This window comes from Bos taurus, chromosome 20 (genome assembly GCF_002263795.3).
Source record: "Bos taurus isolate L1 Dominette 01449 registration number 42190680 breed Hereford chromosome 20, ARS-UCD2.0, whole genome shotgun sequence".
NCBI classification, from domain to species: Eukaryota; Metazoa; Chordata; class Mammalia; order Artiodactyla; family Bovidae; genus Bos; species Bos taurus.
Genome location: NC_037347.1, coordinates 48,851,955 through 48,870,977, shown reverse-complemented (window position 1 = coordinate 48,870,977; position 19,023 = coordinate 48,851,955). Strand labels below are relative to the sequence as shown.

The 19,023-nt window shown below is 35.7% G+C and overlaps 1 protein-coding gene across 3 annotated transcripts in view; it reads right to left on the bottom strand.

Moving 5' to 3' along the window:
- The window catches only part of CDH10 (cadherin 10), a 186,571-nt gene that overhangs the window by 127,451 nt on the left and 40,097 nt on the right, over positions 1–19,023 (bottom strand). The window contains exon 1 of one of the 3 annotated variants that reach the window (XM_005221635.5): positions 4,557–4,842. The exons of the other annotated variants lie outside the window; for them this stretch is intronic. The gene's annotated coding sequence lies outside the window, so the exon portion shown is untranslated. Of the gene's footprint in view, positions 1–4,556; positions 4,843–19,023 lie in introns of those variants that run through there. 3 annotated transcript variants of the gene reach the window in all.

The following is a 19,023-nucleotide window of genomic DNA, read 5'->3' as shown; positions in this document are numbered from 1 at the left end:
AGTAAGCAAAAATGTAAAAAAGACCAGGAAGTGACTGTGGCTCAGATCATGAACTCTTTATTGCCAAATTCAGTCTTAAATTGAAGAAAGTAGGGAAAACCACTAGGCCATTCAGGTGACCTAAATAAAATTCCTTACAATTATAAGTAGGAATGACAAATATATTCAAGAGATTAGATCTGATAGAGTGCCTGAAGAACTATGGACAGAAGTTTGTTACATTGTACAGGAGGCAGTGATCAAAACCATCCCCAAGAAAAAGAAATGCAAAAAGGCAAAATGGTTCCCTGATGAGACCTTACAAATATCTGAGAAAAGAAGAGAAGTGAAAGGTAAAGGAGAAAAAGAAAGATATATCCATATGAATGTAGAATAGCAAGGAGATATAAGAAAGGCTTCCTAAGTGATCAATGCAAAGAAATAGAGGAAAACAATAGAATGGGAAAGATTAGAGATCTCTTTAAGAAAATTAGAGATACCAAGGGAACATTTCATGCAAAGATGGACACAATAAGGATAGAAATGATATGGACCTAAAAGAAGCAGAAGATATTAAGAAGAGGTGGCAAGAATACACAGAGGAACTATACAAAAGAGTTCTTCATGACCCAGATAACCACAATGATGTGAAGCTCACTTACAGCCAGACATTTTGGAGTGTGAAGTCAAGTAGACCTTAGGAAGCATCACTACAAACAAAGCTAGTGGAGATGATGGAATTCCAGCTGAGCTATCTCAAATCCTAAAAGATGATGCTCTGAAAGTGCTGCACTCAATATGTCAGGAAATTTGGGAAACTCAGCAGTGGCCACAGGACTGGAAAATTTTCATTGCAATTCCAAAGAAAGGCAATGCCAAAGAATGTTCATACTACCGCACAATTACACTCATCTCACACACTAGCAAAGTAATGCTCAAGATTCTCCAAGCTAGGCTCAATAGTATGTGAACTGAGAACTTCCAGATGTTCAAGCTGGATTTAGAAAAGGCAGAGGAACCAGAGGTCAAATTGTCAAGATCTGTGGATCATTGAAAAAGCAAGAGAATTTCAGAAAAAAAATCTACTTCTCCTTCATTGACTATGCAAAAGCCATTGACTATGTGGATCACAACAAACTGTGGAAAATGCTTAAAAGAGATGAGAATACCAGACCATCTTACCTGCCTCCTGAGAAATATGTATGCAGATCAAGAAGCAACAGTTAGAACTGGACATGGAACAACAGACTGGTTTCAAATTGGGAAAGGAGTAGGTCTAGGTCATATATTGTCACTTTGCGTATTTAACTTATAGGCAAATTACCTCATGTGAAATGCTGGACTGGATGAAGCACAAGCTGGAATCAAAATTGCTGGGAGGAATATCAATAACCTCAGATATGCAGATGACACCAACCTTACAGCAGAAAGCAAAGAGGAACTAAACAGCCTTGTGATGAAGGTAAAAGAGGAAAGCGAAAAAGTTGGCTTAAAACTCAACATTCAAAAAAGGAAGATCATAGCATCCGGTCCCATCACTTCATGGCAAATAGATGAGGAAACAGTGGAAACAGGGATGGACTTTAATTTCTTGGGCTCCTCACTGCAGATGGTGACTATAGAAATTAAGTTAAAAGATGCTTGCTCCTTGGAAGAAAAGCTATGACAAACCTATACAGCATATAAAAAAGCAGAGACAGTACTTTTCAACAAAGTCCTTGGCCAACAAATTTCCATATGGTCAAAGCTATGGTTTTTCTAATAGTCATGTATGGATGTGAGAGTTGGACCATAAAGAAGGCTGAGCACCAAAGAACTGATGCTTTTGAACTGTGGTGTTGGAGAAGACTCTTAAGGGTCCATTGGACAGCAAGGAGATCAAACCAGTCAATCCTAAAGGAAATCAATTCTGAATATTTATTGGAAGGACTGATGCTAAACCTGAAGCTGAAATACTTTGGCCACCTGATGTGAAGAACTGACTTATTGGAAAAGACCCCAATTCTGGGAAAGTCTGAAGGTAGGAGGAGAAGGGGATGACAGAGAATTAGATAATTGCATGGTCATGAGTTTGAGCAAGTTCTGTGAGTTGGTGATGATATATATATATATATGTATGTATATATATGTATGTGTGTGTATGTGTGATTAAACATTTCTTGAATTAAGTAATTCATATGTTTATAAAATAGCATTTCTGAATAAGTTGGGCTACTCACAGTAAAAAACTAAAGCTAAATTTAGAGTATAAAAATATTATATAAAGAAGCTATACTTGTTTGAAATTTTAAACAGTTATAATTAGAAGGAATCAATTGGGTTGTGACTGCAGTTGAAATATTGCTTGGTGTTAAAAAATGCTAAAAATTAATGAAGTTCTATAACTTCATATTTAGTTAACATATTTTATTTTGAAGAACTTCTTGTAAAACTACATTTATTTACTCTCAAAAATAATTTAATACAAATACCACATGAAGTTTAAGATCAATACATTAGCATCCCTTAGCATTCTGCCTTCTCACAATTCTAAACTTTAATGCATAATCATATCTCCTGGGGCTTTTGTTAAATATCCATGATCTCATTCGCATGTCTTGGGTGAGGCATAGATTTTACAATTCTAACAACCACCCTGTAATGTCAATACAGCTGAACCACCTGCTTGGAAGTTCATCATCAAAACATTTGACTTTTTCCTATTTAATGCTTTACAGACCTGGTGTGCTGCTTATTACACTGATGGAAAAATAAAAATAACACATAAGATGTTGTATTCCAATTGTAGGAAGATCAGAACATGTTTTCTAAATAATCAATCATTTTTTGGATATGTTTAACTAGAAAAATCTGTTTGATTCAAACCAACACACATTACAGCAATTATTCTCATGGTCATATTATAAACTATGCTTTCCTCTATATGTACATTTTGATGCCTTTGTCCCATTGAATATTATTCCATTTCTGTAATCACAGCCTTTATTATTCTTCTGAAATATTTATTACCATTATTTTCTCTATAGAATGTTAATTTTATTACATAGGAAGCCAAGAACAGCAGATCACAAAATAAAATAGGCATTTTGACTTATCTCAATTATTAATTAGGTCTCCATACATAACAGGTGATCAATTAAACTACAATCCATCCTTAATAAAGGGAATTAGTCATTCTTCAAGTCAGTTGATTATGTTGATTAGAATCTTAATGTTCCAGTTTTTATTCCCTTTAATTTTACCATTTATAATCATAATAGAAAGTGCTAAATATTATTGAGACCAAACCCAAGCCTCCATGGATGAACAATTTTAATCCTTTTAGAGTTTCATAGCACCAATACAATCTAATGAAATTTCAGCACTGAGAAATAAAGGAACATTTTTCAGGTGTGTTTATACAATTAAAATGAGCCAGTGCATACTAAATACTTCCTTTTTATGCAGCTGATACCATTTTGTGCATCTAGTATGAAGCATTTTGCGAGATAATTGAATCAAAGCATTACACTAAGGACTCAAATAATATGAGTCCATATGCTTGATCATATTTTCCAAGAGTTCATTACATGTTACCTACTGTGCTCTAATGTCATAGAAAATACATAATTCTACATTGAATATTTATCATTCTATTTTAAGTATGTATTTGCATATGTATCTCTGTTTAGATTGTAAGTTTAAAGCAGAATCTATGCCTTGCATCCATAGTTGCTAATATGGGGATTGTACAATTGCTGTTTAGTTGTGTCCCTCTCTCTTGTGACCCCATGGACTGCAGCCCATCAGGCTCCTCTGTCCATGGGATTTCCCAGGCAAGAATACTGATGTGGGTTGACATATCCTTCTCCAGGGGACCTTCCTGACCTAGGGATGGAACCTGTGTCTCTTGCATTAGCAGGTAGATTCTTTACCACTGAGCCACCCAGAAAAGCCCAGAGATTCAAGTGTTCAGTAAATTTTTTTGAACTGGGTTGAATATTATTGTTTTTCTAAAATATTTCAATGAGAGGGAAACGTGCTTCCTCCACCTAAAAAAAAAAAAAATCACAACAACATGTCGAGGACCATTTGTACCATTTTATGCTTATATTCTCTTTATATATAACATCACAGCCCTCACACAAGATATTAGTCAAACAGACAATCAACATATCATTAATGAATGAAAAATAAACTCTAAGATTTGCTAGTCTCAGATAAATTACCAAACATTGTGAGGATTATTGTCAATACAGACAGAATTCCAAGAAGCTTGATCCTTGCTATTCTTCCCCGATTCAAAATCTTCACAGATTCCCCACTCAAGCAAGATCTTTCCAAATTAATTTTATTCTCCAGGCACATGGCTTGCACATAAACCAGCAATACACTTCTCCAGCTATACATGCTAACATCTTAACAAGATAATTTGCAAAAATAGATATAACCCATATAAATCCTAGGCAATGGCTGGATAAAGCTCATGCTGGGGTAAAGAGAAGCACTGCCGAGTGAAACATGTAACTTAGTGAGGCCACTTTTCTCTAAGACTCTTGCTAATAAGGTAAAGAATAGCACCCAAGAGTTTTTGCTACCTTCTCAGCAGTCTTTTTAACTTCAGCAGCCAGCGTGACAGTCCCAGATGTAACTTGATCCACGAACAAGTTAGCACTGCTAATACAGCTGTGACATTACACCTGCTGCTTCCTGGAAGTCTTATTCTGCTCTAGTAGGATTTATTTCATTACGTGGCAATTGGTAGCAAGAATGCTCTCGGAGTAACTTGAAGATGTTAGGATAAAAGCCATCTGGTACCCAATTTCCTCTGATCCAGGACTTGAACTGTTTCTACAAAGCAGTGAGTGAAGAGATAGGGAGAGAGAGTTTGGGAGTTTGATTAGGAATTTCTACCCACAATGGGTGTCATTTCTCATTTTCACATTATTAATAGAATGTAAGAAAAAATATCCATAGCTGAAAAAAGAACCAATTAAACATCATTCCCATTCAAATTTGTTTCTATAAAGATCTTCTGTGCATGCACTAATACTGTATAAACAATCACTGCTTACTTCAGCTTACTTTACTATGTGAATGTGTGACATAGGTACTTCACTGAGCATTGCAAAATGAGTTCTTATTGTTAGACTTGAAAGTGCAAAAACTATACCTGATACTCATTTGTGAAAATTAGTCAAAATTAGTGCACACATGGAGATATACTATGGATCAATAAAATGTAATTAACATAAAAGTATAGTTATTACATGAGTATAAGCACAGTGATAAACGATAGATCTTGGTGGCACTGATGAGCCAGATGGTCAGGCTTAAATCAAAGAAGCAGTAAACTTTATCAAATACTTTTTAACCCTAAACATGCTTCAATATTTGCACATTACTAGAAAGGCCATTGTAGACAGCCTACATTACCTCTATATAGAGGCCCATTAAATAAAAAGGATTAACTCCAAAATTATATATCTGTAGCTGAAATATACAATTGGCATAGCATTGCATCAGTTATATTTCAACTTCTGAGGACATAAAGAGACTAGTCATCATTTATGTCCATTTTTCATAATGCTTGGCTCAATCCTAAGTAGTAATTTCATCATAGTTTTCAACTGAACCAAAAAGATAATATAAGATTTATCTTCTCATACTTATTAAACTTTTTAAAAAGCTATCAGTGCCTAAGTATAGACTCTAGACTAAAGCATACTATTGTTTTTTTTTTTTTTTTTTTTATCCTGGAATAGTATGTGATAGTATGATGAACTCCTCAATGAACAAGTCACAGAATTTGGTGTGCATGTGTTTTTTACCCATCTCAGTGGAGTAGGTTTAGAATTTTCATTCTATAAATGAGGCTACTGAGGTTCAGAATTATTCTCTTGGCAGTGTTTATGGAGTATTATCTCTGTGCCTTATATTTTGCAATATGAAAGTTGTTACATTTCAGTGATAAGCTAGATGGTTCTCAGCATCCAAGAATGAACAGTGTGGATGGGTGAAAGGAACATCTAGTCTAAACACAGGTGGTCTGAGACATCTTTTTGGAGGAAATCATGATTCAGCTGACACAGGGAAAAGGAAGCAGGGTGTCACTGTCTGTGTGTGTGTGTGCATGTTGTGTGAGCACACATATGCACAAGTTCACAGATAAGTGCAGGAATTAAACTGAGTTGTGGGAAGACAATGGGATGGAATTGTGTTCCAGGAATTAGAAAAACGGGTCATAAGTACATGATGGGTCATGAAAAGGGGGAAAATGTGCAAAGCTCAGAGAAAAAAAGAAGACTATGCACTGATGAAAGGAAATGATTTCACTTTCTTTGACACAATTCTAAGACGACTAAATTCAAATCTAAATTTAGGTCCAGGTCTATTACAATGTGAATTCCAAACCTTCTAACCTTTCAGCCACAATTTTCTCCACCATAGCTAGGGCTGTGTTATGACTTCTATGGACAGTTTGCCTTCATGGGCTTTTTTGTTGATAAAATAATATTAGAAAATTTATTTTTCAACAGTATTCAAATAAAGACACACATGTTAATATTATTTATTGAAATATTATCTTTGACTTAAAATTCAATTTTTCCTCTCACTTAAAAAATACAAACATTTTTCAAGGTCCCCTTCCCCCAAAATAATGAGGATCCTAAGCTCTGTGCCTACTCTGTGCTTAGTGTGGTTAGTTGCTCAGTCATGTCCAACTTTTTACCAGCCCATGGACTGTAGCCCTCCTATTCTATCTAATAGAGAAATCAACCCTGACCTTAGCAGCAAATATATTATCAAGTACTTTTAAACTGAACTTCAGAGATAATTTTATTCTCTTAGAACTTAAGCTGACGGATAGGGAAACAATTTCAAGAGTAATGTTATGTGATGTGCTCAGTCTCCAAGAGTTAGTGTCATAACCAGAGATATAACTCAGGTCACCAGATTTCCCTTGCACAGTTCTGAAATGTCCTGCATCATTTAGTAATGAATAGATGTTATTATGATTAAAACTTACACTTTTAATGCTCTTATCTAGAAGACATCCTGGCTAGTTTCCAGTGTGCTGAGCACAAGTAAGACAGATCCATTGGGAATAGGAGATTTCTGTCACCGCAGGAGGTGTGGGAACTACAGACCATGGATGTCTTGGGACACATGCAGTAAGCTTCTGGGTGCGTGCATGCATGCTTAGTGGCTTCAGTTGTGTTCAACTGTTTGCGACCCTATGGATGTGTAGCCTGCCAGGCTCCTCTGTCCATGGGATTCTCTAGGAAAGAATAATGGAGTGGGTTGCCATGCCTAAAGAATATTTAGTTAAAATGTTACTAAAATATTGTGTGAAGACTTATAAATTCTATTGATTGCTTTTAACTTGAAATACATCATTGACATGTTGAATTTTATGTATAAATTTATTATTCAAGTCCCCTTGAGAACAAAGATTCAACAGATAATTTTTCTTTTCTAAGGAATATGTCTCTGGAAAGCAAGTTGGAATTGGTTAAGACTGTAAAGTAGTTATTAAAAAGGGGAATTTTTACATATAACTGATTCACTTTGCTGCATGACAGAAACTAACACAACATTGTAAAGCAACTGTATCCCAATAAAAATTAACATAAAAGGGCAGAATTTTGAAGTTTTCCTTTAAGAGCATGATTACACTCAGAGATTGATATCCCCTGTGCTCACTAACTCATATCCAGGTCCTGGCCTTACCACCAGTCCCCTCCTAGGTCTCTTGGAACTCCAAATGAAATACAACTTGCAATCTTTCAAATAATAAGTTTTATGATTACCCAGTTTAGAAAATCTTGGTGTCTGCATATGTGTATATGACTTTTTTGGTAGTGGAAACATCAATGGGGAAATTATTACATGCAATTATTTTTAACCTTTACAGTAGCTTCACTGAATCATTTGATATCCAAATCCAAAGGAAAAAAATCACTATAACAAAAATCCCTATATTTATTGAAGGTACTAAAGCCGGAAGCTTTTAGACATTAAAAGAGGTTATGCACTGGCCCCTGAAACAATTATATACTTGACATATGTTCAGTCACAATCACTGTGGGAACCAGAAGGATTCATCATTTCAATAAGAACTCAACAGGTTAAGACTAGTGTCAGAAAAAAGGCAGTACATCAGAACTGGACCATTAGGGCTCAATCTATAAAATGCCATTTATTCAGTTAATTGCAAAATATCATTTTAAGGCAGAGTGCTACTCAACCTTTCCTAGGTCCCTGGGATAATTGGTATAACTTCTATGTATACTTCATCTATATGGACATGAAAAATTTGAATTTTTGCATGAAGTTACTTATTATATGGCATTATACCCTGATTAAAAAAAATTATTAATTAGATGATAATTGCTTTACAATATTGTGTTAGTCTCTGCCATACACCAACATGAATCAGTCATAGGTATACATATGTCCCCTCCCACCTGAACCTCCTTCCCACCCAATCTCACCCCTCTAGGTTGTCATAGAGTACCAGGTTTCAGCTCCCTATGTCATATAGCAGATTCCCACTGGCTTTCTATTTCACATACCCTGACATTTAAATCATTCCTCTAAATAGGTATTCTGCATCTTGAGGAAACGCATTTTCCTGCTGTTTTTTTTGTGTGTGTGTGTGTCTGTGTGTGTGTGTGTGTGTGTCTGTGTGCCGTAAATGGCCCCCAATGGACTAAGTTAATCAAAGCAAGTATCAATACTATATACCACACATTTCCTTTTGGAGCCATTTTATTTTCCTGACTTCTACCACCACATGGATTCCTAGTTAGTGAAAGTGGTAAAGAATCTGCCTGCCAGTGCAGGAGATGCAAGAAACACAGGTTCAATTCCTGGGTTAGGAAGATTCCCTGAGGAGGCAACAGCAACTCTAGTATTCTTGCCTGGAAAATTCCATGGACAGAGGAGCCTGGTGGGCTACAGTCCATGGGGCTGACAAAGAGTTGGAAATGACTGAGTGATTTTCACTCACAATGATTATATAACAACAATGTGTCTCACTGGAGGACATGTTTCTTATTCTTAACAAGAAACTTCAGAATAATCCTGTTATCTTAAGATGTATATGTATGTGAGAGTGGGTCTGGTAAGACCTTTCTATTGTTAGTAACCCATTGAAAAAGTATATAAAGCCCCACACAAACTAGTAAGTGGGTCAGTCTCCACCCCCCTTCTGATGTCTTTGTCAGAAGTTTTCTGTATCATTTTTCAGTTCAGTTCAGTCACTCAGTCATGTCTGACTCTTTGCGACCCCATGAAATGCAGCACGCCAGGCCTCCCTGTCCATTACCAACTCCCGGAGTTCACTCAAACTCATGTCCATTGAGTCGGTGATGCCATCCAGCCGTCTTATCCTCTGTCGTCCCTTTCTCCTCCTGCCCCCAATTCCTCCCAGCATCAGAGTCTTTTCCAATGAGTCAACTCTTCACATGTGGTGGCCAAAGTATCATTTTTACACTGGAATAAAACTTTTGCCATACAAAGCTCTGAGTGACTGAAGCTGAGTCTCTGATCTTGAAGCAAAATTCTTTACTTTGGAGATCACAAATCTGACAACATTCACCATAAGCTATCACCATTATGTCCACTACTGTGAGCAAGAACCCCTTGAAGAAATGGAGTAGGCCTCATAGTCAACAAATTAATCTGAAATTCAGTTCTTGAGTGGAATCTCAAAAATGACATAATGATTTTTGCTTGTTTGCAAAGCAAACCATTCAGTATCACAGTAATCCAAGTCTATGCCCCAACCACTAATGCTGAAGAAGCAGAAGCTGAATGGTTCTATGAAGACCTCCTAGAAATAACACCAAAAAATATGCCCTTTTCATCACAGGTGACTGGAATGCAAAGGTAGGAAGTCAAGAGATACCTGGAGTAACAGGCAAGTTTGGCTTTGGAGTACAAAATGAAGCATGGCAAAGGCTACAAGAGTTTAGACAAGAGAATGCACTGCTCAGAGAAACACCCTCTTGCAACAACACAAGGGATAACTCTACTCATGGACATCACCAGGCAGTCAATACCAAAATCAGATTGATTATATTCTTTGCAGCCAAAAATGGAGAAGAGCTATACAGTCAGCAAAAACAAGACTGGGGGCTGACTGTGACTCAGATCATGAACTCCTTATTGCAAAATTCAGATTTAAATTGAAGAAAGTAGTGAAATCCCCTAGACCATTGAGGTATGCTGCTGCTGCTCCTGCTAAGTAACTTCAGTCATGTCCGACTCTGCGCAACCCTATAGACAGCAGCCCACCAGGCTCCACCATCCCTGGGATTCTCCAGGCAAGAATACTGGAGTGGGTTGCCATTTCCTTCTCCAATGCATGAAAGTGAAAAGTGAAAGTGAAGTCGCTCAGTCGTGTCCGACTCTTAGCATCCCCATGGACTGCAGCCTACCAGGCTCCTCAATCCATGGGATTTTCCAGGCAAGAGTACTGGAATGGGGTGCCATTGCCTTCTCCACACTGAAGTATGACCTAAATCAAATCACTTATGATTATACAGTGGAAGTGAAAAAGAGATTCAAGGAATTAGATCCAATAGACAGAGTACCTGAAGAACTATGGACAGGGGTTCCTAACATTGCATGGCCAGTGGTAATCAATGCTTTTCTAAGTGGTCTATTCACATAAATAAAGGAAAACAATAGAATGGGAAAGACCAGAGATCTCTTCAAGAAAATTAGAGATACAAAGGGGATATTTCATGCAAAGATTGGCACAATAAAGGACAAAAATGGTATGGATCTAACAGAAGCAGAGAGATTAAGAAGAGGTGGCAAGAATACACAGAACTATACAAAAAGATCTTAATGACCCAGGGAACCATGATGATGTGATCACACACCTAGAGCCTGACATCTTGGAGTGGAAAGTCAACGGGGCCTTAGGAAGCATCACTAAGAACAAAGCTAGTGGAGGTGAGCTATTCCTGCTAAGCTATTTCAAATCTTAAACAATGATGCTATTAAAGTGCTGCACTCAATATGCCAGCACATTTGGAAAACTCAGCAGTGGCCACAGGATTGGAAAAGGTCAGTTTTCATGCCAATCATGAAGAAAGGCAATGCCAAAGAATATTCAAACTACCACACAATTGCACTCATCTCACACGCTAGCAAAGAAATGCTCAAAATTCTCCAAGCCAGGCTTCAACAGTACATGAACTGAAAACTTCCAGATGCTCAAGCTGGATTTAAAAAAAGGAAGAGGAACCAGAAATCAAACTGCCAACATCTGATGGATCATAGAAAAAGCAAGGAAATTTCGAAAAACATATATTCATGCTTCACTGACTACACTAAAGTCTTTGGCTATGTGGATAACAGCAAACTGTGGGACAATTTTTAAAGAGATGGGAATACCAGACCACCCTACCTGCCTCCTCAGAAATCTATATGTAGTTCAAATAAGTAGAACTGGATATGGAACAATGGACTGGTTCCAAAATGGGAAAGGAGTATATCAAGAGCATATTGTCACCCTGCTTATTTAACTTATATACATCATTCAAAACGCCAGGCTGGATGAAGCACAAACTGGAATTAAGATTGTGAGGAGAAATATCAATAATCTCAGATCTTCAGATGACACCACCCTTATGGTGGAAAGCAAAGAGGAACCAAAGAGTCTCTTGATGAAAGTGAAAGAGGAGAGTGAAAAAGCTGGCTTAAAACTCAACATTCAAAAAATAAAGATCATGGCATCCAGTCCCATCACTTCATGGAAAATAGTATGGGAAACAATGGAAACAGTGACAGACTTTATTTTCTTCGGCTCCAAAATCACTGCAGATGGTGACTACAGTGATGAAATTAAAAGATGCTTGCTCCTTGGAAGAAAAGCTATGACAGACCCACACAACATATTAAAAAGCAGAGACATTACTTTGCCAACAAAGTCTGTCTAGTCAAAGCTATGTTCTTTTCAATAGTCATGTATGGATATGAGAGTTGGACCATAAAGAAAGCTGAGCAGTGAAGAATCTGCTTTTGAGCTGTGGTGATTCTTGAGAGTGCCTTGGACTGCCAGGAGATTAAATAATTCAATCTTAAAGGAAATCAATCCTGAAAATTAATTGGAAGGACTGATGCTAAAGTTGAGGCTCCAATACTTTTGACTATCTGATGTGAAGAGCTGACTCATTAGAAAAAACTCTGATGATAGGAAAGATGGAAGGCAAGAGAAGGTGGGACAACAGATGATGAGATGATTGGATGGCATCACCCACTTGATGGACGTGGTTTTGAGCAAGCTCTGGAAGTTGGTGATGGAAAGTGAAGCCTAGTGTGCAATCCATAGGATCACAAAGAATCGGACATGACTAAGTAACTGAAATGACAGATGTAGAATAAACCAGCCTCAAATACATATATAGTACATGATCTCATTTACATAACATTATTGAAGAAGTAAAAGTCTAGAGATACATACACCACAGATTAATAATGGTTTCTAGGGCATAGTCATCTCAAATTGACATCAGGAAACTTTTGATGATGATGGCAACATTCTCTATCCTGTTATGGTTGTTGTAAGTCTCTACATATTTGTCAAAATTTATAGAATTTTATATTAAAAAGGATGATTTTTACGGCTTGCAAATTATATCTTTGTACAAATGACCGACAAATGAAAATGTGCTCAACACTACTAAATATCAGGGAAATGCAAATCAAGACCACTATTGAAATCTCACCTCACACCTGTCAAGAGGCCTATTATGTAAAAGGATAAATACTATTATAAATGCCAGTTTTTAAAAAGTATATTCACCTTTATTGCACTTTCCTTTATGGACTATTAAATATTTTAAATTAACCATTTAAGAATGTGCACTTGTATAAATTATTCAGGAGGCAAAAAAGTACTGCATAATATTTATACATCTAAATATTCAATTTCTAGAAAAGGTTTATAATTTCTGAAATTTTATTCTTATCAGTGGATCCTTTATTTTACTTGAGAGGCTGGCATTATGAAAAAAAAAAAGTCCTATATTCTATGCCCCATCTCATTTCCTGTAATTATTTTACTCTAGCTAGTTATCAGTTGTCAAAACAACTGGTTAAACCTAGCACCTAACAGTGTGCCAAATCTCTTTTGGAAAGAAACCTCCATAATCTGTTCAGGACTTTATTTCCTCAGCTTGACCTGGACACTCACAGTTTCCAAAATGAGGGAGTCAGTGCAATAGTGCATAAAATATGAGGGCTCTGAAAGCCCCTGCCTGCTTAGGGGAGTGTGTAATTTAATAAAGTGTTCATTGATGTCAGCACACTGACTCATCACACTTGTGTTGATGTCGAAGCCTGCAGCACAGAGATTCCTACTGCTAATTAGATGACTGAAGCAAGATTATATTTCCCTTGGAGATAGACACAAAGGCGAGAGAGTTATTCTCAAAGGTATTTTCAATTTACAAGTATTTGATGGGACAGAACCAAAATAGGAACAGGCACACTGCAGGGGCGGCCAACTGGGGAAATGAACTCGACACAGCTGCATTATTTACAAGAACGAAAGTTATAAAAGTCACCACCAGGCTTCTATTGTGCCTACTTTATTCCCACATAAATTTCTAACATAGATTATGAAGAAGGACTAATATTTTTATGGCTTACGTGGTAAGCTTTTAACAACTCCTTGTAAATCCTAGAAAAATTCAAGACCTCTGAGTTGAAATCCATATGTTGGACTTTACACTTCGTTATCTCAGGACATCTGTTAGTTTTACCTTTTATGATTATGTTCAAAAAAGTCAAATGAATGATATCTCAAAAGAAGTTGAATTATATATTAGTCACAGAGTTAGGAGAGGCTTTTCACCTAAGATCATACAAATGAAAGCTTTGCTCATACTAAAGCAAAAGCAAATCTCTGTGATAATTTTCATTAAAGGGTTGTAATACTTTAAATATTTTATCTCATAACCTGACCTAAATATTAAAGATTATCTGGTGATAAAAATTATTTACTCAGTATTATTGTAAAGATGATTTTATATTTTTAAAGCAAGCCGTCAATTTTTATTCATTTGTTTTGTATTTGATAACATCAAATGGAAACTTTAGTTGCCTGGTAAAGTTTGAACCCTCAGTTTGCTATGAAACACTTTGACAGGAAATGTTATTATTAGAAGAATGGAAACTACTAAACATTGTGTATGAGGTAATGTTTTGTATTTTTGTAATACTAACGTGGACGTATTCTTACAACAGAAAGTAAATTGTAGACAGAATTATCCTGTTTTTAAAAAGGCATTCCTTTTTTTTTTTTTAATTTTTGGCTGTACCACATGGTAAATATTGTTCCCTGATCAGACATTGAACCTGTGTCCCCTGCATTGGAAATGTGGAGTCTTAACCACCAGACTGCCATGGAAATCCCCAGCATGATCCCATTTTAAACCAGGGCTAATGAGAAAAGGTACGGAATAATAATTGATTTGTTAGGAAACTGAGCCATCTCTCTTGACTTTTCTTATTGTCAATAGATGTTGCTCTCTAATGTTTTAATTTACTTATTTTATTTTATTTATTTATTTTTTTAGCAAACAAGTTCAAAATAGTGCAAATTTTACTATTCTGATCTTTCAGTGAAAAGAAACCATTAACAGTTCTATCATTCTGTTAAACATTTTAATGAACAACTCTTTAATACTGTATGTTGTAAAAACCGGATACTGTGATAAATAATCAGGATTCAAAAGGTATAATGATACTCTTTTACCTATGTTTAAAATTCATTAGGGAAAATAGAGGAAAATGAATAAGCAGCATTTTTAAAGTTATTAAACTTTGAGCATTTAAAAAGTTCCCATTATATGTCCTCGTTACCACACCCCAACTGATTTAACATTATTCTTTGGGCTAGAGATTTCAAGTATCAGGCTCTGAGGGTGTGGAAAGAATAAGATTGTGAATACTTAGCATGGAATTTTAAATTGTATTTTCCTCAGCAAACACATCAGTATTTGCAAAATAAGTGCCTTGAAAGTCAGTAATTATTGTATTTGCAAAGCTTTCCTAATTACCTCAGTGTGGAGAGAACTAACGATAAAATGTAGGATAATTCCCACATCACTGGAAAGGGAGAGATCACCATAGATTCTGAAAAATGGCTCCCGTGATAAGAAATAGAATGTATAATGGCCAGTGGTCAAATGGTGTCAGTCTCCTGGCCCCTGGCGCCTTCTTCCTTTTCCATGACCAAGTCAACATCCTTGACGCTTGAAGGAGGAAATGTTAGAGGCACAGACTGGGTAGTAGAAAAAAAAAAAAGACTGAAGAATCTATCTAGCCTCACAGAGCTCTATATAACTGAGCATATTGTGAGGAAGAAACTCCAGAACTAGTTTTGTCTTTAGAGAGTTCTAGAAAACCAACTTTTATATGGGCAATTATCATATGCTAACTATTGAGCAAGGTATTTTCACAAGTGCTAGAAAGTGAAAGTGAAATCACTCAGTCAGTCCTATCTGACTCTTTGCCATCCCATGGACTGTAGCCTATCAGGCTCCTCCATCCATGGGATTTTCCCAGGCAAGAGTACTGGACTGGGTTGCCATTTCCTTCTCCAGGGGATCTTCCCAACCCAGGGATGGAACCCGGGTCTCCCGCATTGTAGGCAGAATGCTTTTACCATCTGAGCCACCAGGGAAGTCTCAATTCATTCTTAAACTACTGTAAATTAATTTCTAATTATACAAATCAGAGAAATAAGGCAAAGAATCTTCAAGATACATGAGTTGGGCTACAGAAAATAGCATCATATTAAATAACTTCTTAAATATAAATTGAATTATATAATCTTAATTTCAATAAACAGTAGTTTTATAGTCCATCTGAAAATATTAACCAGGGTCATCTGTATTTTTGCTTCCATTATGCTAATTGCATTTGATTAAATTTAGAGATAGATATTTAAATATTAATGTTTTTTTCATATTATAAATATGAATGCTTGGCCTCTATTTCAAAAACACTTATGAATAAAACATTACATTTCCTCTGAATGGCAAAGTTAAATAGATCCACCAAATGAAATTAGGATCCCTGAATATAGAGATTATATATTGATTTAATTTATTTCTGGTGAAATCTTCATACTAACATCAATAATATTTCCTGGCAATATTCTCATTTTCAAGGTTTTATTTTTCCCAGTCTAAAACCCCAAGATTTTAAGTGCCTTGTACTTACTTGCACTTAGAAGGTAGGGAAGAAAGATGGGAAATGATAAAGAGGTAAAGAAATGTAAATTAAGAGGTGAGATTGAGGGAGGGTGCTGGGCCTTTAATTGATCTCAAGGTATGCTAACTGTTTCTCTGCTGTCACTGAAGGATCAACAATTAGTGTTTAGTAAAAGAAAACAGAAAAAGTACAAAAAAGCTTCTTCAGAGCCAACACTGACTGAGTGCTATCATATCATTTCTACATAATTTAAATGCTGTTTTTCATCTTAGATTATTTACTGTTCTAATATTTATCCCTAAGATCTAGCATGGATCTTTGAACACATTGTCACTCAACAAATTCTTACAAAACACTTTATATATTTCCCTAATAGAATACTTACAACTAAGTTATATTAGATATTAATCACATTGACGTGATAAAGAAGTTTGAGGGATTAAGTAACATATCTAATGTAATACAGCTAGTAAATAGCAAAACTCAGAGTTTAAAAGTCATTCTCTCCTGTTAATTATACTATCTTCTAACAGTAGACTGTTTATTACTTATACAACAGCAAAAACATAAAAGAGAGAATAAACAGGATCATTAGACAAATTGTTAAATTCCTGTCTATTTTTCAGAGTAGATTTTTTAATAGTAGTGGTAGGTACACATCTAAATGGTTTCCAAAGATCTCTTCCTCTTGGTCTTCACACCCATGTGTAGCTCCTTCCTCTTGAATGTGAGCTGGCCTAGTGACTTGCTTCTCATCAATACAATACAGGAAAAATGACGGGATATTAATTTCAAAAATTGCCTCTTACGTCTTACTAAGAGGTTCTCTCTACTCTCTCCTCTGCTTGCATGTTTGCATGATTAAGTTGCCATGAAGGGAAGAATCATTTGCAAGGAGCTGACACCAGCCTATGGCCAGTAACCATCAAAAACCTGGGACCCTCAGTCCAATAACCAGTAAGGAACTGAATCCTGCCAACAACTATCTATTCAGTTGCTTATGATTATACAAAAACAGGACAGAGACAAAATGTCCTAGTGGCCCACTGGAAGTAACAATGGTTTTCTAAACCCCAATAAATGCTGTAATTATTGTGGTTCCAAATGTGTGCCATTTTTTAAAAACAAATATTCTTTGGGTATAAATTTCATTTCTTATGGATTCATCCAGTCAATTCAAAGATGCATTTCTTTTCACATTTCACCATCTTTGAACACAGAAAATCTCTTTCAATTAACACAAAATAACAGCGCTCACACATCTGATGAATTATAATAACTTACAAATGTGTTAATATACATTTTCAATATTCTTTGTAGTTCTATAATATTGGTGTAAAAAAAAGGTTCATGAAAACAATGGTATTTAGAAATTAAGAAATCAATTCCTGAAAATATATAGCCCTCAACTTTATACACATATTTCTTATAGCAGTTGAAATAGTAATTTTTTTTGACCTTTATTTTTATTTATTTTTTTTATTTAATTTTATTTTTAAACTTTACATAATTGTATTAGTTTTGCCAAATATCAAAATGAATCCACCACAGGTATACATTTTTTGCCTTTGTTCAGGTATATTGGTGTGATCCCATTTAATCAATATAGTGAAACTGATGTGACACAAATTGAACTTTGGGAATAATAAGATAGTTTTGTAGTCCATCAAAAACACATGCGGTAATAACATCTTCTGATGAAATACTACTCTTATATGTTTGAGTCTTTTTAAAAGGATGATTGGATTTCTTTATCACGACTGTGCAGTACCTATTTGCAAAGCCTGAAGACACACCCCTGAGAGATATAACTCACATCTACTGCTCTGAGACAAACTACAAGTAAGTGATGGTGGAACTCGTTGTCATCATCTAGGATAATCATACAGCTTTTCCATAGAGAAAAAATGCTAAAGAGTGCAATACAGTGATTTTCACTCTACTCTTACTGGAGGTGTCTGTTTCTCAAATCTAAAATGGATAATTGAAGTGCAAATCAGCAGTAGAAAATGTGTGGAGAGTCGCTTAGGTATCAACATCAAATCTTTACTACTTGTTTTTTTTGACTATGCAGTTAGTGAAAGTACCTTGAAATAACTCAGGAGAAATGATACATTTGTACTTGCTGCTGTTAATACATCTATGAGCAAGTTTACATAAATGGGTGGTTAGATAAGATTCATTTTCATTGTAGTATGATTCACTTTTATAGCCTTTCTTGCAAAGAGAGAGACTAAATCATCTTTATTTTCTATGTGCTTTCTTTTCTTCAATTTTCAAAATTTTGCTCATTGTTTTCACTGTATTCTTCTATTGTTTGGTTTGCAAGCATCCTCTTCACTGAAAAAATGGAATTGATAGCTTTAATCTACCACAAAAATGAAAGAAAAATCCTTGGAAATATAGGGGGTAGGTGGTGAAGACATTCTTGGTATTTAGGAATTGGGCAATATTGTTACCTAGGGCATCCTGGTGATTATCTCAAGCTTTAAATAAACTAATTTGAGAGCATATTATTTAATGGTATTCATGAATCAGTCTTTTATGAAGATACAATACACAGCACAGATGAACTTTTTTTCACCATTTTTTTTGTTTGTTTTTACATTTGCAGAAGTCTGTGAAATGGGTCAGGGATCAATCTCACCATATTTTCTCTGCTGTTGCCTTTCACAACCTTCTCATTGTTGGGGTCACCATCTGATGAAGCAATAATTCAGTTTTGTTTTTCAGACAATGTAAATAGAGAACCAGGCACATGTGTGCTCAGTAGCTGAGTCACGTCCTACCCTTTGCGATCCTATGGACTGTAGCCAAGCT